Source organism: Stylophora pistillata, chromosome 2 (genome assembly GCF_964205215.1).
Source record: "Stylophora pistillata chromosome 2, jaStyPist1.2, whole genome shotgun sequence".
Classification (NCBI taxonomy): domain Eukaryota; kingdom Metazoa; phylum Cnidaria; class Anthozoa; order Scleractinia; family Pocilloporidae; genus Stylophora; species Stylophora pistillata.
This window is the reverse complement of record NC_142520.1, coordinates 13473790-13497104: the sequence shown is the minus strand read 5'-3', so window position 1 is coordinate 13497104 and position 23315 is coordinate 13473790. Positions and strand designations below refer to the sequence as shown.

General features: G+C 40.0%; 1 pseudogene across 1 annotated transcript; it reads right to left on the bottom strand.

Moving 5' to 3' along the window:
- Positions 1-245: 245 nt before the first annotated feature.
- LOC111325961 (adhesion G protein-coupled receptor L4-like) lies at positions 246-16207 on the bottom strand (annotated as a pseudogene). The gene is made up of 15 exons (XR_015996776.1): positions 15823-16207; positions 11814-11921; positions 11569-11656; positions 11242-11332; positions 11122-11165; positions 10039-10171; positions 9835-9938; positions 9426-9528; positions 2402-2552; positions 2240-2321; positions 1985-2051; positions 1500-1588; positions 1122-1242; positions 804-845; positions 246-688 (listed from the first exon to the last, which is right to left on the bottom strand). The product of XR_015996776.1 is annotated as an adhesion G protein-coupled receptor L4-like (transcript).
- Positions 16208-23315: the final 7108 nt, after the last annotated feature.

Below are 23315 nucleotides of genomic sequence, written 5' to 3'. Positions count from 1 at the left end.
TCCCCTTGTGGACAAAACGAGCTACAGCTCACTTCATTTGCTATTCCTGAAGATTTATGTATCTGAGAGACCCCACAAAAGGGGACTTAATACATGTGGAGATTTATTTTGTTTGTCCATGTTTACATATTTTTCTAGATCGTTCGATACGGATGTTTCTGTTAATTTAATTCATTTTATAAATGATTTTCTTACTGAACGAGATGGTAGAGTGTTTAACATTCATAACGATAAACTGGATCTGATACAAGTAAAAGCACAGAAAATTCGTTTGTTTACATCTAAAATATTTAGGATTCAAAAGGGCTCATCCAAAGTTTTATTTCTAACCAAACTAGTTTCTTCACTACTTTAACGTGCGCTCAACGGTAAAGGGCTAACATTATAGTCATCTCATTTCAGAAATATCGCAAGAATCAAAACGACCCGGCTAACTTAACTGACACAACGAGACTGAACATCGATCTACTTTCATCAACTCCGTTATACTAGGTGACTTCGCATTAGCACACATCAATTGAGACTTTCTTTCTCAAATATACAGCTACTCATTGACCGATTGCAATTCAACTGCCCACACATCGCTGGCACCACTTGGATTAATTTGTGAGGATATCTTTCTGGAGTTTCCTCGATCTGCAGTAGATGGAAAGACGGTGTTCATCTTCCTTTTAAATCGCTCTCTAATCTGTCGGTTTTTATGAACGGGCAACGAAGTATCAGTTGCTGAGCACTCAAATACTTATTAATGTCAAAAACTATAAATACTTCCATGTACATACTCCTTTTTTTCATGCCCTTACCTGGCTGTTTCGCACACAATGAAAGGCGAATATTAGGAAACCCTAAAACACAAAGTTATTTCAAGATCAGACTTAATTTTTAGATCCCGGTAAGCAGTATGAGATATTTGATGCAGGGAATCTATTATTGCATTTAGTTTCCTTATAAAAGGTCATTAAAAACGGGTATAAAAATTAAATACAGCAAGTTTCATCTGATGAAAAAGAGAAATATTATCTGATGGTTGTGAAAGGGCTTGGTCTTAGAGAATAAGTAGCCTGAGCAATCAAATACGAGTACAGAAAACTGATCTTCGACAGTTTTACTCCAAAGCTCACCTGTGTAGAGTTAAAGATGGTGGAAATGTAAGCAAAAGCTTTGTGCACTGGTAACAAAAGACCAAATAGCCACGTAAAGCCCAACAGTGAAATCATCACCGCGCATGTTCTTATGCCAAGTCTGAAGAACAACAATGACAATGTTTAAAATGTGGAATGGACGTTCATTTGCTTCACATGATTAGTTAACATTTTCGATGCAGTCGTACGCCTCATTCTTTATTATTAATTAGAGAGGAACCCAAGCAGATACCCCAGAACTGTCATTATTTTACATCCCTTGAGTAGTCCCTTAAGAAACTGTGTATTCCTCATCTTGTTTTACCCCAACTCCATTCAATACAATTGTTTGGTAAAACGTTAAGGTTTTTATCCAACCTTATCTGCTGAATATGGTTGTATTCCCTCGTAGATTGTACAAGTGTGCTCATCTCCCTTATGACTCGGACGAGTATCAAAATTTTGAGCTGAAACAAGCAAGAAGTACATGTCAGATGTCGTAAAGTAAAGAATATGTTATCTATCTTGGTTACAAGTGAAAAACAAAAATATGAATCCCCACAGGCAATTGCAACTCCAGTTTTCAGTTACTTACTTCAAAAGAGATAAAGCAATTTTAGTGGTAAGCTAGGCAATTTCTTGGTTCAGAAATGACAAGTGTTCATTCATACTGCAAAGATCAAAATACTGAAAACATCGTGTAAATGAAAAGAATAAGGAAGATTGCAAACTTTGAGCATAGTAGTCGAGTACAGGAAGGCATTCTTCGTTTCCTAAGAAAAAAAGGAAAGAGCAGCCTCCAACAGCAGTCAGTCCCGGTATATAAGAAATAATAATTAGGAATCTATCAATCAACGCCTTACAGCTTCAATGAACACCACGAATGAGATGAATATCCAGACGAGATTGTTAGTGGAGGAGAGCCAGCAACTTGAAACGAGAAAGAATAAAAGAAAATAGAAAAAAAATTTAAAGAAAATGCTTAACCCAGTCACGGTGTCAAAACACTTACAAAATGAAACATAAATCAAAAGACAACAAAAAATCGATTTAACTTGAAAAAGGGAAAAAGGGAAGACGGAGAAAGGGAAGAAACTAGCACATAGTGATTTTCTTACTATTTATCGCTGGTATAACTATGAAGTCCACCTTTTCCAGCAGCAATACAAAGTGAAAAGCCGATCACGATGATGGGCAAACCTAAATATCGATGAGAGGAAGTTAACGGAACTCAGAATAATCAAGGTAACAATAATCCATAACAAGTAAAATAAAAATACCCCATGACATGACGTGATACATGTGCATCTTTTCAGTGATGTTGTAAACTTTAACAACGAATAGGTATAGGTAAACTCCCTCGACCAGCATCCAAAAGAAAGCGGCAATCAAAAAATACTGCATGAGTACTGCTGCTGTAACACAGGCAGCCTGTAAGAGGAGAAATAGATTGTTATTGTTTATATATATATATATATATATAAACAATATATATATATCACCTTAGTTGTGATTTGAGCACTCTCGCATGGCATCATGTCTGCACTTGGTCCCACAAGTGTAGCGCCCAGACAATGGTTTATTCCAGAGCTTGGCCCAGTGTCTGCACTGCACTGATGAGACCCACATAGGTCGAAACAGTGTGCGCCCTACTTACCTGACGCGGGATTTCATCTTTGCAAGGTAAAGTGTTGGTCCGAAACCTCATCGTGGGCAAAGGATTTGTAAGTATTCTCTCATTTTTCAAATTTATTCGACTGTGCTAAGTACCTGCCGGGAGTGGAACGCCAGTCTTTTTTGTCTTGTTGTTTTCGGTCACCCATCTCGTTTTTGGTTTTTTTTGGTGGGGCCGAACTTTGTTGGGAACCCATCCAGGTTTCAGCTTTGCTGAACTTGGTGGGTTTTTTGCCTTTTTTGCCTTTTTTGGCAATTGTTGTAGTCCTTTTTCTCTCCTTTCTTTCCTTTTTGTTTTTTTTCTCTCTTCCTATTCCTTTTCAAAATGTTAATATGTGCTAGAACTTGTGTTGTCCATGCTACGGCGGCAGTTACGGTCCACCCTAGACCAGCTGTTCTTAAAATGTTGGAAAAGGAAATCGACCTTAATAGACTATCTGCGGTTCAGTTCGTTCCGGGAGGCCTTATTCGCCTCACTTTCAAAGATCCTGACGATATGGCGAGTCTTGTTGAGTCCGGTTTTATAAATCTCGATGGTGTGGAATGTAGTGTCACCAATTCCGATCGTCCACACACGCTCGTCTATATCCATCACTACCCCGCTGAAGGGGATGACGCGATCCTGTGCGAGGACTTCAAGACCTTTGGCAAAGTTTTCTTCTGCAAACGTCAGGCTTTCATGGGGCGTCCACATCTTCTTACTGGATCACGAATTCTGACCATGTCCATGGAGAAACCTATCCCCGCACAAATCACCATTGACGGTTACCCTGTGCGCATTTGGTATCGTGGTATCAAGCCATTCTGCTCTATCTGCAAAACCATGGGTCATAAAGCTGCTGACTGTCCCTTCAATGGAAAATGCAGGGAATGTGGGGAAGCTGGTCATCTCGCCCGTAACTGCCCTTCCCGCCGTACCGGAAATGTCTGGGGCTCTACGCCCTATGTTGTTCCCCCGGCCGCTGATTTCCCGCCCATTTCTTCTGGAGATGTGGCAAATCTGCCGGGTAACGTTCCTTGTCCACCCAACGAATCTGTTGATCTTCCGTCTGAAGAAATGGTTATCTCTGCTCCTGGCGAAGCCAGTAATAATGAAATCAGTAATCTAAATAACGTTCCTAAACAATCTGAGGCCTCAGAAATAAATAGTGTTCCTAATAATAGTATCGCTGGTCAAAACACCAGTTTAGTTAATAATAGTGAGTCCGGTCAAAGTACCGGTCCTTTAGTTAATGATAGTGTTATGTCTGGTCAAAGTACCAGTCCTATAGTTATTGATAATGTTAGGTCTGGTCAAAGTACCAGTACTTTAGTTAATTCCAGTGAATTATTTATTGATAATGTTAAGTCTGGTCAAAGTACCAGTTCTTTAGTTAAGTCTAGTCAAAGTACCGGTGAAATAGTTAAGTCTGGTCAAAGTACCAGTAAATTAGTTAAGTTTGGTCAAAGTACCAGTAAAATAGTTAAGTCTGGTCAAAGTACCACTAATACTAGTGTTGGCCAAAGTGTCACTAATGTCGATGATGATATCACCGAATTCTCCTCTCAGGACTCTACCCCTGTTCAGGGCTCAGAGTCTCCTGATATTTCTGAATTCTCCTCTCCTCTCACGAGGAGCATGTCATCGGACGGTTTTGAAGTTGTCTCCAGGAAACGCTCTAAGAAACGTGTCATGGTTCCTTCTCATACTCAGTTGGCGAGTACGGTCTCTAAGCGTACGAGGGCTGTCCCCAATCTTCCCAGTAGGAAGGGGAAACCCCAGCCCCAGCCCTGGCTTTCATGAGGGTCATCCATCTCTTCCTCATGGCTTTGTCTCTCCTTACTTTGAATGTCAATGGCATCAGGGACCGGTCGAAGCGTGATGGTCTCGTGCAATGGTTGCGCTCTCTCCCGGTGAAGGTGGATGTTATCTGCCTTCAGGAGACTCATTGTGTTTCCTTAACTGAATGTTCATCGTGGTTTTCCTCGTCTGGTTTCTTGTCTGTGCTAGCCCCGGGTTCTATTCACTCTTGTGGGTGTGTTGTTCTCTATCGTCCCTCTATCTCCCTTCTAAAGTCTTGGTCTGCTGATGGTCGTTTCTTACAATGTGAATTCTCGTTTCATGATAAAATTTTCCGAGTTGTCTGTGTCTATGCTCCTAATTGCAACCCTGCACGAGACCTGTTTTTCGATGGCCTTCATTCAAGGATCGACCCTTCCATCCCTACGGTCCTTGCTGGAGATTTCAATGCTGTATTTGATAGGGCTCGAGATAGGCGTGGCCCAGACCCCGCCTCCTTGTCTGGAGATAGTTCTCCCACACTAAACCATCTTTTTGAGGCGTCCTGCGTCATTGACATCTGGCGTTATCTCCACCCCACTACTCCTGGGTTCACCTGGACCAGGTGGAATGGCAGTTTAGCGTCGCGTATTGACCTTTTTGGGGTCCCATTTGCGTGGGTCCCATCAGTGTCGTCTTGTTCCGTGTATGTGTGTCCGTTCTCGGACCATCGCGGTTTGTGTTTATCTCTGTCTGTTCCCGATGCCGTTCCACCTGGCCCAGGCTACTGGAAGCTGAATACTTCCATCCTCGACGATCCGGACTATCGGCAACTAGTCCGTGATGAATGGTCTGCTTGGCGCCTTGCCATTCCCCGCTTTCCTTCTCTAGCTAAGTGGTGGGATCGTGGGAAAAGTAAAATCAAGGGGCTTACTATCCGCTTTTGTGCAAATAAAGCCCGCACAACATCTTCATCCAGAGATGCCCTGGTACGTCTTGTCCAGCATCTTCAGGCCAAAGTTGATTCTGGAATTACTTCCTGCATTGACCCTTGGCGGTCTGCTTGTTCTGAGCTTGCCCGGCTTGATTCCCATGCTGCGAGGGGGGCTCAGGTGCGTGCGAGAGTCCGATGGGTTGAGGAGGGTGAGTCTTCCTCGCAGTATTTTCTTCGTCTCGAGAAAAAACGTTCCGCTGACCGTCATATCTCTGCGCTGAGAGAGCCTGATGGCTCTATCGTCTCGTCTTCTGCCGATCTCTGTGCGTCTCTTGGTTCCTTCTATTCTAGTCTTTATACAGCCTCACCTACTGACCCTCATGTTCAATCTTCTCTTCTTGAAAATTTGTCTTCTGTTCTCTCTCAAGATCAGGCCAACAGTTGTGAGGGCCCTCTTACATCATCAGAGGTCCTCGTCGCTCTCAAGGGCATGGCTCGTAACAAGGCACCTGGTTTAGACGGCCTGCCTATGGAATTCTATCTCCGTTTCTGGGACGTGGTTGGCTCTGATCTTGTTTCTGTTCTTAATGAATGCTCTTCCTCTGGTTTTCTCTCCCTCTCTCAGCGCAGAGGTATCATCACTCTGTCTTTCAAGAAGGGGGACCGCCTTGACCCCAAAAATTGGCGGCCCATATCTCTTCTAAACGTGGATTATAAACTTGCTTCTCGTGCCATAGCTGGGCGTCTCCTCCGGGTAATACACCTCGTTGTCAGCCGAGATCAAACATGCGGAGTCCCTGGCCGTTTTATCGGAGAAAATGTTGCTCTGCTTAGAGACGTTGTCAGCTATACTGAGTCTTCTGGCACCCCTGTCGCCATCCTGTCCCTCGATCAAGAGAAGGCTTTTGACCGTGTGGATTGGGGCTTCATGCGGTCCACTCTTGTCACCATGGGCTTTGGCCCTTCCTTTGTCGCGTGGGTCGACTTGTTCTATACTCATGTTCAAAGCGCGGTCAATGTGAATGGGTTCCTGACTCCTTTCTTTAGCCTTTCTCGTGGTGTCCGGCAGGGGTGCCCTCTTTCTCCCCTCCTATATGTTCTTGTGTCTGAGGTTCTTGCGTGTAGTATCCGTGCAGACCCCCGTATCGAGGGTCTGTCTCTCCCTGGGTGTCCCGTACTGTCTCCCATCTCGCAGTACGCGGACGATACATCTTTAATCCTTACCACTGATTCTGGCATTCTGGCTGCCCTTGAGACTTACAAGCTTTTTGAACTAGCTTCTGGATCTAAGATCAACCTTTCTAAGTCCAAGGGTCTCTGGTTGGGTGGTTGGCGGGGTCGTACGGACCCCCCGGTTCCTTTTGACTGGTCTCCTGCTAAGCTCAAGGTGCTGGGGGTGTTTGTCGGCCCCGGTAACCTTGATGAAGACAACTGGCGTCCTCGCATTAATGCGGTGGACCGTGTTCTCAAGTCTTGGCGTTCTCGTGTTCTCTCTTTTCATGGCAAGGCCCTAGTCATTAACGCTCTCGCCCTCTCCCGGGTTTGGTATGTGGCCTCTCTTATCCACATGCCGGCCTGGGTGGAGGCGAAGCTTTCCCGTCTTGTTTTCTCGTTTTTCTGGTCTGGCAAGGTTGAGCTTGTCTCCCGTTCGGCCGTGGTTCAATCTCCCCTTTTTGGTGGTTTTTCTGTGGTTAATATTCAGTCCAAGGTGAGAGCCCTCCTTGGTCAATGGGTGAGGAGATTCGTCTCCTCCCCATCCAGTTGGGTCGCTTTCATGTCCTTTTGGTTTAACTCTTTGTTTGGTGTCTCTCCTCTTGTTGTGTTTTCTCGTCCTTTTAGTTTCGACTTCAGGGTCTTGCCGCCCTTCTATCAAGCTCTGGTTTTGGCTTGGCGTAAGCTCGACGGGGCCTTCGCCACGTCAAAAAACTCTTTAGTCTACGGCTCTTCATGCCCTCTTGTTTGTTCTCCCGTTCTTACTATGTCTACCAAGTCTTGCTACCTATATCTTCTCTCTGAGAACATGGTCCAGCCTTATTGTGTCCTTAAGTTTCTATTCATCTATCCCAACCTTGACTGGCCTGCCACGTGGCGTGCCCTATCCTTCTTTTATCTTGACCGTCGTGTCATCGACCTAAATTGGAAGATTGCGCACGGCGTCCTGTACACCGCCTGGCGTCTCTCCTCTTTTGGTTTATCTGTTCCTCTCTCGTGTTTTTGTGGACCCACGGTCGAGTCACTCAAGCATTTGTTCTTCTACTGTCCACTTGCTCAGAGTGTTCTCGCCTGGGTCCAGTCCTTGCTGTTTTCCTTCTCTCCTATGTGTCCTGCCATCTCTTTACGTCATGTCCTCTTTGGTTTCAACTCTAGTGAACTGGTTTCTGTCCCGCGTGTCTTTGTCTATCTGCTCAATGTTTCTAAGTTTTGTATTTGGCGGAGTAGGAACGATTTCCGTTTCCGTAACGTTCGTCCTGGCGCTGTGGCGGTGATTGCTTCTATCAAGGCCCGCCTGAAGTTTTATTTACCAATTTCCTTCAGGCGGTGCAAGTCTGACAGGCGTCGTCGCGTCTTCCATCGTCAGTGGGGCGCCCGTGGCATCATAGCTTCAGTGGTAAACGACTCCCTTGTCTTTTCCATTTAGTCCTGCTCCCCGTAGTTATTTAGTTTCCTTTTTTGCTCGAATGAGTGTGTCTCGGTTAGGCTCGTGCTGGGTCTCCTTTATTGGTGTACTGCACAGTAGCCTCGTTCTTCTTTTGCTTGAGTGACGTGTGATCTTTTGCTTGAGTGAGCGTGTCTTTGTGCTGCTTGTGCTGGGTCTCCTTCATTGGTGTACTGCACAGTAGCCTAATTGTTAGTATCTGTTTCGTAACCCATGTGCTGGGTCTCCTTCGTTGGTGCACTGCACTGGGCTAGTATCGTTCGTTCTGTCTACTTTGTAAGTGTGTCTGTCCGCTGCTTGTGCTGGGTCTCCTTTGTTGGTGCACTGCACAGTAGCCTTTCGTGAGTATTTGTTTTGTTGTCCATGTGCTGGTCTCCTTTGTTGGTGTACTGCACTGGTCTGTTTGTCCTTGTTCGTTTTAGTTCTGTGTACCCAATTTTTGTTTCTGTGAGGTGGGGTTCGATTCCCCAGCGAGTTTGGCGTCTGGTGACCCTCGTTTCTGGTGGACCCTAACCCTAAGGCATTGCACGCAAGCCATGGGTGGGATTAGTCCTGTTGGTCGGCGGGCATTGCACACGCCCTTCATCGGGGGCCCGGCCGTCCACCTTAAACATAAAAAAAAACTGATGAGACCCACATAGGTCGAAACAGTGTGCACTGTCTGCAGTTATATATATATATAGCTCTTTGGCATACAAAGCTTTGCTTTCATGTCCAAATTGAGCACTCTAACTAGGATGAGTCATTGCTCTGCAATTGCGCATGCTCGCTAGTGTACTCTAGTTTGAGCACTCTGGCATGACTTAGACGATACCACAAAGGTTGGATCGTTTGGGGTGACCATATTGGTTCTCCTCCATCCTAGCATTAGCACTGCACTGATGAGGCCCAGAAGGCCGAAACAGTACTGTCTGCAGTTAGATATAGCTCTTTGGCATACAAAGCTTTGCTTTCATGTCCAAATTGAGCACTCTAACTAGGATGAGTCATTGCTCTGCAATTGCGCATGCTCGCTAGTGTACTCTAGTTTGAGCACTCTGGCATGACTTAGACGATACCACAAAGGTTGGATCGTTTGGGGTGACCACATTGGTTCTCCTCCATCCTAGCATTAGCACTGCACTGATGAGGCCCAGAAGGCCGAAACAGTACTGTCTGCAGTTAGGTATATATATATATATATATATATATATATATTTATGTATATATATATATACTCCTTTCCACAGAATGTATTAAGCCCCGAAAAATTATTGATTAAAGAGTGGAAATGTCACCAACCTTATTTTTTGTGGCATTTTTACCGGCGAGAAATATCATTTATCCAGCTCCAAGGGAGACAGAAAGACTGAGTCGTATTTGAGACAGAGGCTGACGAACATCTCTATTGAAACAAACAAACAAACAAGATAGAGCAAAAACTGACAAAGCATTTTTTGACAACGTATGCTACTCATTTTATGTCATACCAGTTGATCTATTTTAGTCATTGTCGCTATCTTTATTCTATTTTAACGTCCTTTTCAACTATAATTACCATTTTATCTTTTTTTAAATTTTCTTTTAATTTCCTTTTAATTTTTTTTTCTAATTTTCCTATTATTTTTTAATGAACTAGTCTGATATGAGCCAGAAAGTTTCGAGGTTATGTAAAATACTAGTTATTTAGTGGCATGTTTATAGTACTTACGTGAGGAAGGAATATAGAATAATTGTCAAAAGTATCCCAATAATGGAAAGGCTTAGTCCCACATAGGTTGTAATTTCCAGAATAGTTTCGTCCTCCTCGGTGAGCTGCGTCATAAATGTGATAAAGAGCAGCTAGAGATATGTTTATCAACCTAAAGTTGTATTTTAAAACAATGCTGAGTTGAAGTGAAAATCAATTTTTTACCTTTGAGTCGCTGTTGTAGTCGACTAACACAGCAAAGTGAGTCAGATGATTGCAGCTGCAAATTGTTTCTTCCGGGTTTCTTTCCGATGTAACTAGATCACATCCTTTTAATGAAAATCCGTCTGACATGGAACTGGAAGAGGATGAATGACCTCTTTAACTAATTCAATTGATTCAATGATTTCATATTCCGCCCAATACGTCCATATTCTCAACATGAAAAAAAATATATAATAATAATAATAATAATAATAATGATAATAATAATATTTTTTAATGAATATAATCCTTTATTCACCATAATCGCAAAAAGTTATAGCAAAAATTATGAAAAAATGCTTGAAAGTCGAAAAAAATGTGTTAAAATATCTAATAATCATGATAATAATGATAATAATAATAATAATAATAATAATAATAATAGAACTTTATTCAGACACGATACTTTGGTTTACATCGATCAGTTAGACCGTCAAAATATTGTCCACTGCGTTCGATTTTGATGAAAAATCAATATTAACTTCTCCTTTTACGCGTAGATTTGAATTTTGATAGGTTGACTCTCAGACTCTGCGATGGGGGGCTGGGTACAGTTTTGAAATAAATGCGAAAATGACAATTACACCCTACCTTACGTAATAAAAAAAATTAAATTAGGCAACGCATAAACAAGAAACAAACGCACAAAATTAAAGAGATCATAACTATCTATCTATCAGCCACACAAAAAAACAAGGAAAAGTAATTCTAAAATACATAAAAACTGATAAAACTTTCTCAAAAAAGAAAAAAAAGACAACTGACAGTCACTGGCGTTTTGTAAACTTTGTGTCAAGTTACGGTGATTCATATTTTTCCATTGGGGAGTTTTTGACACTTGTTTCTTCGTTTTTTGCTGTTCGCGAGATCTCACTGATGAGCGGACCTCTTCAAGACCTCTTCAAGACCTCTTCATGAACGGTATCATGATTCACTTTCGGTAATTTCCCAACCAAAATAACATGAATATCATCTTCAGTTAGTTTGAGCTCGAGGAAAAGTTAATTCCAGAGTAAACAAAAAGAAAATATTCTAGTTTTTCACCTTTCTCTGCCACTCCAAAACGCGCATCTCTTCCTTCCTTCTTCCTGAAAAATTATTTATCCTTATGAAAAAATTCAACTCAAAGAAGGTCAGGTGATAGCAATTTACTTTTGCTGTTACCTCTAGGTTTCTGAACTTCAAGATTACATTTTGTCGCAATTTTTCTGGTTTTGGATTCATAGCGATGACCATTATCCTGGAGCTTATATGCCTGTGAAGAAAATTGTACTCGAAAGTGAAGCAGATTGGGATAATGTAGCAACTTTGACAAAACAAATGGTGCACTTCAGTTGACTTCATTTCTGAAACACTAAATAAGTCAACGAATTTCAGCCACATGCCTTGTCGAAGATCTCGTAAAGGTGTTGTGACATCGACTTTATTGAGCGTGAAAATTGTTTCGGATATTGATGCGTGATAACAACAGCAAACGAGAAGTTACATAACCTTGTAATGCCTGTTCTTTTCTTTGTGGGCTGTTTCAACTGTAGTAACTCATGGAGATCCTTGTACACGCACCCAACAACAACTTGTCCTTAAAGGAGAGAAAGAAAACAAAAACTGCGAAAATCAAAGCACACTGATTGTGTAATTTATCATTTATAAGGGAACTTTATCATCACCACACAAACACACCGAGAGATCAGAAGGTTATTGTATATCTAAAAGTTTAAAAGGCTGTCGATACAAACCATAATCCACAAAATTTTCAGAAGAAACATTCATGCTCGCTTGCCATTCTTCCTTCCCTAAATGGAATCCGCTTGCGTTTCGGCGGGAGGCCTTTTTGATTCTCAGAACTGACAGAAAAGAACAACGAATGACGTCAAACAAAATTAATGAACCCGGGATGAAATCAAAATGAACCATTTATGAGCAGGTAGGTTTCGGGGCAGGCTTTTACTGCATTTTGGTATTATTGCTCCAAGACTATGTACACGCTTTTCTTCGCAGCATCTTTCATTCAACGAATTCCATTCTCTAAACAACCAACTATGCATGTTGTAAACAATAGAAATTGGTCATTTCTTTTCGTTATATATATTCTTATCCTTTAGTCAACTCTTTTTTCATTTGATTTATTTATTTATTATTAATATCCTAATTTCTCTCTCCCGTTATTACAGAAAAAGCAAAGTACCAATAAAGGAATTTGTTGGCTCGATTTGATCCGACAGTGATGTTTCTCAATTAGCAGTTGCCATATTTATTAGCTCATGTAGGTGATAGTTCATTCATTCAGGAAAGAACACCCTAGCTAGAGTTATGTTGACCCTAGCATTCAATATAACCTATGATCATCCAACTGTACTTCGTAGAGTACAAGTAACGCCCTAGACGAATACAAACATTTCGTGGTATTCTACTTCAGAGAACCGGTTAGACAGGTTTTCTCAGATCGCGCAAGCGACGAATTGGATTGAAGTTACGAAAAAACATGGCGGACAATTCAAACCCTTGTTCTCACGACGATGAATCGAAATGGCTGGCGAATATTGATCCAAGTTTTTTAGATAAATCGAACGAAGAAAAGCAGCCAGACGACAATGAAATTGCATCATATACTGAAGAAAATAGAATCAGCGCCAATTCCGTTGTGCTTCGCATACTGCTGTCACGCACTCCCCTGAAATAAATATCGGCCAAATTCGCACGCACTGAAATAACAACAGATAGATACATATGAATAAAGGCTGATAGTTTCGAAAGAAACTGTTTGGGGCTGCGTCGGTGGGAGTAACGAAATAATTTGGATATATCAACAAAGTTGAAATGGTAAATTGGCCACCGTAATGATTACAAAAGCTGACGTTTCGAGCGTTAGCCCTTCGTCGGAGCGACGACGAAGGGCTAACGCTCGAAACGTCAGCTTTTGTAATCATTACGGTGGCCAATTTACCATTTCAACTTTGTTGATATATCCAAATTAGATAGATAGATACATACATACATACATACATACATTATTGCAACTCCCTACGAGGGTATTTCAGTTTTTTTACAGTTAAGGCTACATAAATATCACACTAAAATAACTAGTTGAATAACCAAATAACAAAGTTAATAAATACGCAATAGAAAATTACTGAAATGCATTTGGCGTGTTGGATGATAAATCTCTTATTAAACGTTTTGTTGTGTAGGATCACCGAGTATTTTTACTCTTTGTTTGTATTTTGACTCACCTTAGAGGCTCGTCAAAATACAGCACTTATCTTAGAAATATGAAATTGATAATCATAAATCTTAATAGGTATCTGTGTTCCGACTCACCCATTTTCTGGCTATCGATTCTTTTTTGAATCCCTTCTTCTGTCCAGCTGATATTTGGTATAATTTAAAGCAATTTCTTCGATGATGACTCCCACTTTAAAGATGGATTCTCTCCTTTCTCCTACTTCCTCCATATCAAACTGGCCGTCAACAAGTTTTGTGACGTTTTCGATACTGGTAATGAAGTCTTCAAAGATCCCCATAGCCTTCTGTAATTACTTAAAAATTCATTTGAGAAGATGCAAAGCAGTTGTAACGAGCTTCAGTCAAATTAATGATCCAAGTGTTCTGTGCCTAGCTGGCGAGTGATAGTTAAATTCGACAGTTAAAAACTTTAAAGAGGTTTATCTGTCCACGCTAGCTTCGCACAAGCCTACCAGTGCGTCCAGCGTAGTATTATAGTAGAAGTGAGAAACGAACAATCAGCGAAATGTCTGCTCATATGATATACAAACCGATGAATAAAATGCCTTATAACTCCACTATTATTTCGTTTTCCTGTATTTTTACCTTTAGATATCAAAGTACATCCTGCGGCCTCATTTGAGCATTAGCGAAATTTTTAAAAAATTAAAAAAGCTAGTAAATTCCCATAACAACGCAACTGATATCCACTGACTGATATCCACAGCGTCAACCAGAAAAAGATAATGAAGTAGGATGAAATTAACCTTGCATAATTTACCTTCCATTCCTTTTCGTAGAGGTCTACCCTAAGGATCAAGTATCCACTTATTTTGATGTCTTGATTTCATGTAATATTTCGTAACATCATTAATCTTCCCATTTGAAAATTTGATTCCAACAAATCATTTACTCGTCATTGTCCTGCATGTCACCAATTATCTCACATGCATTTTGCATAATGATAAATAAGTCAATATCAAACTCAGATACCTGCAGAGAAGTATTTTTGGTGATGTCTATGCTGTAAAGTTTGGAAAGAGATTCATTTGCCTAGGATAAATAGATTGGCAATCAGTTTTATGAAGCGCCATCGAAAATCCAAAAAAATGAGAAGTACAAGGACTACGATTTATTAAAACACGCACCAACTTTGGAATTGACGGCAATGAAAGTGATGATGCTGCTGTTGGTGGTATCTGTGACGACGACGATGGCGACGGAGACTACAACGGCGACGGCGACGGCGACGGCAACGGCGACGCCGACGGCGACGGCGACGGCGACGGCGTGTTAGGCTTTTGTGACAGTGATGGTGACGGCGACAGCGAGCATGATGAGACCTCCCCTGAAAATGTTGAAATTAGAAAGTGCAATCAAGAGGGACTAAATTATGATTTCTTGTAGCAAATTTATTATTTTTGCATTTGTTTCCGTGCGTTTTACAGATTATCCCTCGTATATTAGGAAAATCAACAATTATACCGCTTACCTGTCTGCTTGCTTTATTAAATAAGTAAAAATGTAGGTTGATTTTTTTTTCGTAAACTTACTTTTTTGAATACACGCTCGCATGCTCCAATTGAGCTCGAGTCTAAAATAGTGATCCCTGAAAACTGAGACAAGACTGAAATCAAAATAGCCTTCTAAGTTCTCAAAGGCACCTCTTTCGTTACAACTTTTCGCTCCTAAAGGAAACACCACTCCGTTTTACATTAGCGCAAGTATAAACGATGACAATAAAACGATCTGACAAAAACAAATCGTTCTGAATTTTATTTCAAATTGCTCATTTAGTTAACACTTTGAACATGTCAGTGATAAACAACATTATTAGCTTTGTTTTTCTACTAACCGGTTTTTATTCCTCTGCAAGTTTGCGTACACCTTATGCGACTGCAATTGTGATTACACTGATCACCTTCACAATGGCAAGTGTGTTTGGTGGTACATTTCTGTTCGCGCTCTGTTATGATACACATTGTAGCGTTGCAAGTCTGGTGATAGGTACTGCCCACGGCCACGTGTGACTCGTGAGTACATTGTTGTACCAATAGATTGAAAGTCTTAGCACACATTTTTTCCGCATGAAGTTCGCCGGAAGAGGGCTCACAAGTACCAACAGTGCAGTTTATTTTGAAATTATAGGCAGAAAATGTACAATTCTGTACCCAGCTCTTCTTGCCATATTCCAGTTTGCAAGGTATTACGACGTGCTTGCCGCAGCCTTGCGAATAATTATGTCCAATACCTGAATAACACGCGAAATGTTGCAAATGATAAACAAAAGATCTAGAAGTTGAATTTTAAACGTAGGAAGAGAACAAATTGATCCCTTAGCAGCAATATTTTGCAATAAAGCAATGATTTAGTTAGAGTTAACGGCAGCTACTTTTTGCATTACTGAAAAATACGTATCGCAGCTAGTAACACAACCATAGCTACTCAAAACCAAGTTCATGTCCGAAGCAGAAACTTGATCTTAGCAGTGAAAGACTCCATAGTTTCCGTTTATTGTCTTACCTTTGGTAACTTCGCAAATAGAAGGTCTAGACCTATTCCTTGGAACGTCAATAATAATGGCCTTGTCCTTTCGTGTCCATCTTATTGCAGCTACATCTCCTTTTCCATTTGGCTGTTTTTTTCCCCATTTGCTAATGGTAAGAGGTCTTCCAGTCAGCCAGATCCAGCTGCCGGCCTTTTTTTCTAAAACAACCTGCCACCGAGTCGTCCCGTTTGGCTTATTGTAATACTCAATGACGCTTTTGATGAAATCCCACTCTTCTTCGGTTTCAAAGGAAACTAGGTCGCCTCCCTGTTTATGACACAGTGTTCTGGACTGATTCCACGTATTTTTCTCTTTCATAAACACGTAGTAGGAATCTCCAAAAAAATTTTTTTTTGGCATTCTGAGAAAAAATGGAGAATAAAACAACAACACACCTTTTCCACATATTTCAACTGTATATCAAAATCAGTCAGATATAACAAAACAAAATATAACAAAACTTTCATTTGTAGGCTCTATTTTTGGTAGGATGATACACTGCCCCCTTCAAAAAGAAAGAAATGGCCTCTGCCCATAATATAGAACCTAAAACGTTCGTTCTCGTTTTGTCATTTCCGTTGTTTTGTTTTTGCCTTGGTTTGTTTTTGTTTTGCTTTTTCTAGTTCTTTTACCTTATAAGGGGTAGTTTTGGAATCTGACTGATGGCTGTCTTCGTATGATCTATGTTGCTTTGTGTGCCAACCCACCTATATCGGAATCTCGCATTAATTGTGCTATAACAGGTAAGCCTTCTTCCACTCGTCACATTAAGCCCTTTCTCGGGTGTTCGATTTGTTTGTTCTTTTGTTTCTTCGTTTTGTTTTCTCTTAAGTCAATTTTTTCTGGGTGGGGGGATGCTACAAATAAGCCACCTTTAGAGTTTCGCAGTCTTACCTGCTACTTCCAAGCTCACTATCACGAGAACTACAGGGAAGAATATCAAGAGATACATTAACCATCGTGGTAGTAATATTACGTTTAATGCGGCAATGTAAATTTTGTACGAATTACGGATTTAAAGATTACCAGCTTTACCAGTTTGTGCGGCAGTTGTTGAAACTCTATTAAGGATGAGTTTATTAAGACGTTTAATTTTATCTGACTCGTAAGAACAATGGAAAACATTGAAAACACCACATATGTTCCCTTTGTGGGCTGGATTTCATTCTTTTTCTTTTTTTGCTGGGAGGTGGTGTTTGTTCAGAGAACAATTGCAAAATACTCCACCGATCGATTTTATGAAGAAAACTTGCCTTCTGTTTACCGTGGGTGATGTTTTTCTGTTTTTTTTTTTTTTTTAATCATTACTAATATTATTATTCATTCTATTTTTCCTTGATCCATAATCTCGCTGCGCAAAGATATTGCACAGACTGTCAACACAAAACAATCATGAATAGCAATTTAAACCCAAAAATTGCGTCATTATGGTTTACCAATTTAACAACGAGTTTTACATCGTATCGAAAGTACAGTGCCACTCTAAAAAAAGCATCGCACACTTCTCCTCTAAAAGTTTTATTTATTTATTCACTTACCAATTCATTTATTTTTCATGAAAAAACTTTGCAGACGTTTCTCAAGTTAATTTGTTATCAGTAAGCTAGAAGAGGTCCTCTTAGCTATTGCTTTTCTGGTTCAAATCTGCTGAGGCCGGGCTCTGGAATATTCTAATACCGAGATATCTTTACCTAATCAGTCGCTAACTGCCTAAAGCCTAACCAAGATATGTAAGAAAAGTTCTACTTACTCAGAACACAACATATAGGCAAGGCTGTGAGCATTTTACCAGAGTAATTCTCATCCACCACCCAATTTTCTAGGTTTAGAACTAGCATAAGTTACGGACGGTTCGTAACTTGGTCCGCAACCGTTTTGTGGCAAAATTTTCGGCGAATTTCAAACTCATTAGCAGGAGGTACAAGTTAATTGACATAACAACACTCCATCGTTTTTTTTTTCTGACGTGAGTGTATTTCAACTGTATTTTTCTGTCATAAACGGACCAATGAGACTGTTTTCACCAGGTGCAGAGTGCCGTTTTACGTAATAACGATCAGAAAAAACACAATATGAAAAAGCTTGAAGTAGCACTGCAGATTATGGTGAGTCAATGAAATAGGCTTTTATTAATATTTCTTTTAAAAACGAATTCATGAACCTCGCTTGAAACAATATTTGCCTAATGAATTAGTAGGGTCTCCGTAGGGTTAACCTTTGGCTGTGAAATAGCAAACAAATATTAGCCGTCAGCCGTAAAAAATTGACTTGTTTTAGCTATAGGTGGAACAAAAATGTTCAAACTAATGATTTTTCATTTTAACGAGACGAAAAGAAATCAGTTAAACGTATGCCGTAAAACGGCCAAATTTCAACGGTTAGTCGCATAAGCCATCACACAATTAAGACTTGCAAAAAGCATCCTGCCCTCCGGAAGTTAATGCGAGTGTTCCAGCTGTTCATCTGCACGAATGAAAATAATTACCATCTTCCCATCGAAAAGATGAAGCTATTCGTTGAAACCGATATGTCATTAACTTCGCCGGATGGACCGATTCTGTAATACGTTCATGCATGTATGCATAAAATTCTACCACAGAATTCCCCAAGTCAAAAAACATTTTCTCCGGTTTAGTTAGATCACTCGATTTGCATTTTAACGAGGTAAATCGACAAATGCAACAGCTTTTTTAATTATACAGTGCATCATTCGTTATTACAAAGTGCGATGATTATTACAAAGTGCGACAGAAGTTTTAGGCGGTTTATCATTCAGCGATTTTTTGGCCTGCGGTGATGCAATAGAGAAAATTCGAAAATACAAATTATTTGATAAGTTTGTTTCCAAGTCCCTTTTCCTTTCCAAGAAAGGAAGGCTTTTTCGGCAAGAGGTCGAGGGTAGCTTTCTAACAGGAGCGGCACTATTTGATTCCCCCAGGAAGGAGCTGAACGTCTAGAAAATGTCTTGTAACATTGTTTAAATGAGTCGAATGAAAGTCAAGGAAACAGTAGCTTAATACAGTGAAACGGCTGAAGCGTTATCGAACGAGGATTTTTTTTGTGTGGAGGAAACCCTATTTACATTTCCCAGGTGACATGTTGTCATAGTAACCTCGACAACCTCACAGGGCTGGTAACTAAGCTGTTGTGTTCCAAAAACCCTTGATGGTATCAATGATGAAAGATGTTGTTATTTAAGTCGAGACAACTATCGGGAATAACAGAGACCACTTCATGGTCAAAACCGAATAATAGTCTCATTGCGGCTAATTGTTTTCAAATCGTTTGACATCGTCTCGAATCTAGAATACCTTTATTCTAGAGCACGTTGAAATATTTCTCTTCCGTTATTTCCATATATCTATTTACTTATTCATTTCGTTCACTATCGATTATTCAGAAGTTTTTCGACTTTGATTCCCTTTGTAATTAAAAACCTGAATAAGAGCCACTAAAACATCTCTTAGGAATTCAAGCCAAAACAGTGTGAGAATTCCAAAGTGATTCATATCCAAATTAGACAAAATCTTGCACATACTTACTCCCACAATTGCTTTAGTCTTGTTGCATCCTATTTTGAGCTACTCGCGACGATCCAGCTCATACTTTATTACTCTTTCAATTGGTAAGTAACAATATGCTAGAGGAAATTTTCTTTTTCTTACAATTTTCACCATTAATAGCTTTTTACTAAGTTTCTAGCATTACCTTCGATGTGGCAATGACCTTAAATGACTTGTCATATTACAGGATACCTCAATCCTCTCGTAGGTAGTACTATGTAATATTATGTAATGTTATGTAATGTTATGTAATGTTGCCCAGACCGTAACCATAATCGCCCTTGGGATATCAATGGGCACAGTAAAACATGTAAATTATTATGAGTTGCTTAAGGTTCTTTGCAACAGATTTTTCAAGTCTTCTAATTAACTCCTAAAACATCCCTTGGGAGCTATTGCACTGCTAAGTCGAATGGAAGTACATTCCATTGCAACCATTAATCTCTCCAGACTCTTTCATTTTACGCTTTGACAATCGCCCAGTATTATATCGCAATTACCTAATCATTCTAAGCAACACATGGCAATCTGCGGTCTTTCCTTGCGCTTAGGGGGCACGGAAAGCCGTAAAAATCTTGAACAAAAGCTCATCTTTCAAACCGGCAGTCTAAATCCCACAGGGATCAACGAACGCTTTTCATTCCACTAGTTTATTTATGTTTTTCTCGTTGCCATGCTCCCACCAATAACGTAGCTCCATTCTCTGCCTTTAAAAGCACACACAACCCATAATTTCTCTATTCGCTCCGACGAAGAGTTAACGCTCGAAACGTCAGCTTTTGAAATCATTACGGTGGTTAATTTACCACTTCAACTTTGTTGATATATCCAAATTATTTCGTTACTCCCACCGACGCAGTCCCAAACAGTTTCTTTCGAAACTATCAGCCTTTAAAGGAAGACAGCCTTCAGATACTTCTAATGACGTTTTGGTGACGAACTCTGAGCACTTTTCCCTATTATTAGTTTTAACATTTATCCTCATCGAACTAAACAGTATTTGGCTCTTTCTGTGAATTATTAATGACACATTGTGTCGCGTTCCCGATGCCGCAGACACGTAGTGTTGTGCACCGGAGTTCGCCAGTATAACCACAGTGATGAACTTTGGACAAGTAGCAGCATCAAACTCTTTATTCACTTAAGCTGGCAGGTTTTGTACAGCACAGGCGGTAAAAACTATGGAACGGATACATGAAGGTTCGATATAAGGAAGACCGAAAGGCTACAAATAAACGAATAGGGCGAAACTAGAAATGATAAAAATGAGGAATATTATCAGTGTAACTTACATCGAATCTTAACAACGGGGTAGAGCACTCCTAAACTCCGCTTGGCTCCCAAATGGTCTCGCTACAAAGACTCCTCGCAACTGAACAACGTGCTAATAGAAGGCGAATTTAGTTCTTACACTTTGACGTAAGGGAAATAGAAATGAACAATGCTTTGTGTAGATAGCTTCGAGTGGATATTCGCTAAACATGGAATAGAAATCAAACAAAGCGTGCTAACAAATTTAATAGACAGTCATTGAAAGTTTCTTAGTATCTTTGTGCTAAAAAGGAAAGAGTTACATAAATAAACGATTACAGTTCATATCCGTAAACGTGGCACATTGATTAAAATCTTCTTAATTACACGCAGTACTTAATGGAAGGGATAAACAGGAGATATCTTGCCTCCACTGCTTACATTATGTTTCTCAAGTTAATTTTCCTTAAAAACCTAGATCGGCTTCAGCATTTTAATAGCTTGCGCTTTCAGTGCGGCAAGCAAACCCGCCAAACTGTGCCGGTTAAGGTTAGGCTGGTGTTGTTTTCTTTGAGTTCCAGGTCCACCATACCTTAGAATTTTTCCTGCTGTGGATTTACACCATGCGAGTGATCATGTATTGAGGAACGTTCTCCAAAGGGGCTTTTTCAGGATGTTGAAGAGAGCTCCTTTATTTCCTCAGATACGAATATCCATAAGTTTTTAACTTTAGTAGTCAAAGGAAACTCTTCTTTGAGTTGTTTAATATGTTTTTCATAGCGTAAGGAACATTTTAAGATTGCGTTAGGCTTGGACCTCACAATCTGAAGTCGAACGCAATGACCATTGGACCAACGCTTCTGCCGCCAAAAGACACTCAAGAAACAACCAAGAAAATTAAGAAGCCTCCCTTGGAAGATCAATAAGATGTTTATTTAACTAAAATATAGGAATGTCAAATGAATTCAGCATGGTTTGCAACTGTGAAGGTGTAAAGCCAGCCTCCATAAAGAAACTGTAACAGAACGATAGGAGAGGAAAGCAATGGACAGCAGTGAGGCTTCATCTTTGGGTTCTCCTCAGGAAAGGTTTTCAGTCTTCTTCCCACGATAATTTATTTTTTTATAGGACTTTCAACGACTTTTAGTCACCTATCTCTTGCAATGATTGGTTCTTATTGAACAAAATTTTGATAGCACTTTTCAGTGCGTGTCAATAATATAACAGAGTTACCTGGGTTTTGGTTTATTTTGCCATTTGATTGGCTTAGAAAATTTGCAACCCTTCTTGACCAATCAGAATCAAAACTTAAACTGAACACAACTGGGTCAGTCGCGTTTTCCCGCGCTTCAAGCAGTGTGCTTGTTTAATCTCTGAGTTCTCATTGGTTCCTTGTAATAACAGCTGCACCTAAAAAAATAAGAAATTAGCCTCCAGTAGTTTCTCTATGTCAAGGTTTACAAAGTTCAAAAGCAATTGTCTTTAAAAGTGTTGGTAACTTGTCTCTTATTCTATGACAGAAACAATTTTACCAAAACAACGATAAAAATACAACAAAAACTATGAAGGAATACAACAGAAAATCTGGAGCTGCTCAAAAAGGTTTGTCGTCCTTGTATTAATTCAATTATTGCTTTTGTTTCCACAAATAGCCATCTTAAGTTTGGTTGGATGGTCAGTTTTCGGTGAGAACCTTGTGTGTTAATAGTAAGCCTTTCAGTGTGTTTTCTGGTGAGAGTCCAAAACAACTCCGCAGTTTTATTAACTGACTCCTTGGTGGACACAATAGACTACATATTTTGTGTCGTTTTACTCACTTTTCATGAAGAAGTTAAAAACCTTCATTTTAACCTTGTTCAGGTATCCAGTATGTTGAATGATTTCCCAGTCTAAGTATTAGACCTCGGGAACAGACAGCGGAAATTTTACGCATTGCAAATCAGTTACCCGTCAGAAACACTTACCCGTGTTTCATCATGTGGCTCTGATCAATGGCACACACTTTCAATAATAAAAAAGGAAGAAAGTTAAAAAAAAAATTGTTGCAAACATCTATTCTGCTTACAGGAAAGGTGTAGTGGAAGCTTTGTGAAATTCTTGTGGAATTGTCGAATTGATTTGATTCATGCTTAGCGTGCGAATATCGAAATATGGATGCACGCGGGAAGTTTGGAGTTTGGAGACATACGCACAGTTTAAAGCATGTACTCATTCTACAACAACATAGTGGACAACACTTGTGCACGACGAAAATCGGTTTTATCACAATCAAGTCAGACTAATTCGAAAACTGTAAATGAAAAAAGGAAAAAGCCACCAAGCAATATTCCTAAAATTAAACTAAAAGAAATACTAAATTTGCTGCCTCGCAGCGAAACACGTTTAAATTTCTTGGATGTACGTATACGAGAGCCGCGTAGAAGACTGATGAAATTCACGGCCAGTAAACTACTTAGCTTTGTCTCGATAATTCTGAAAAATGTACGATTGAAACTTGCCGAGTCGCTGGCTTCTCGCTTTGCTTCTTGAAAACTTTTCGAAGATCAAAATGTAACTTAATCATTTTCTATTTAACTTCTGGCCAGTTGTGGTGAGTATTTAACACAGTAAGAACTTAACCAATAAAAAACCTACGAAATTAAGCAAAAACAACA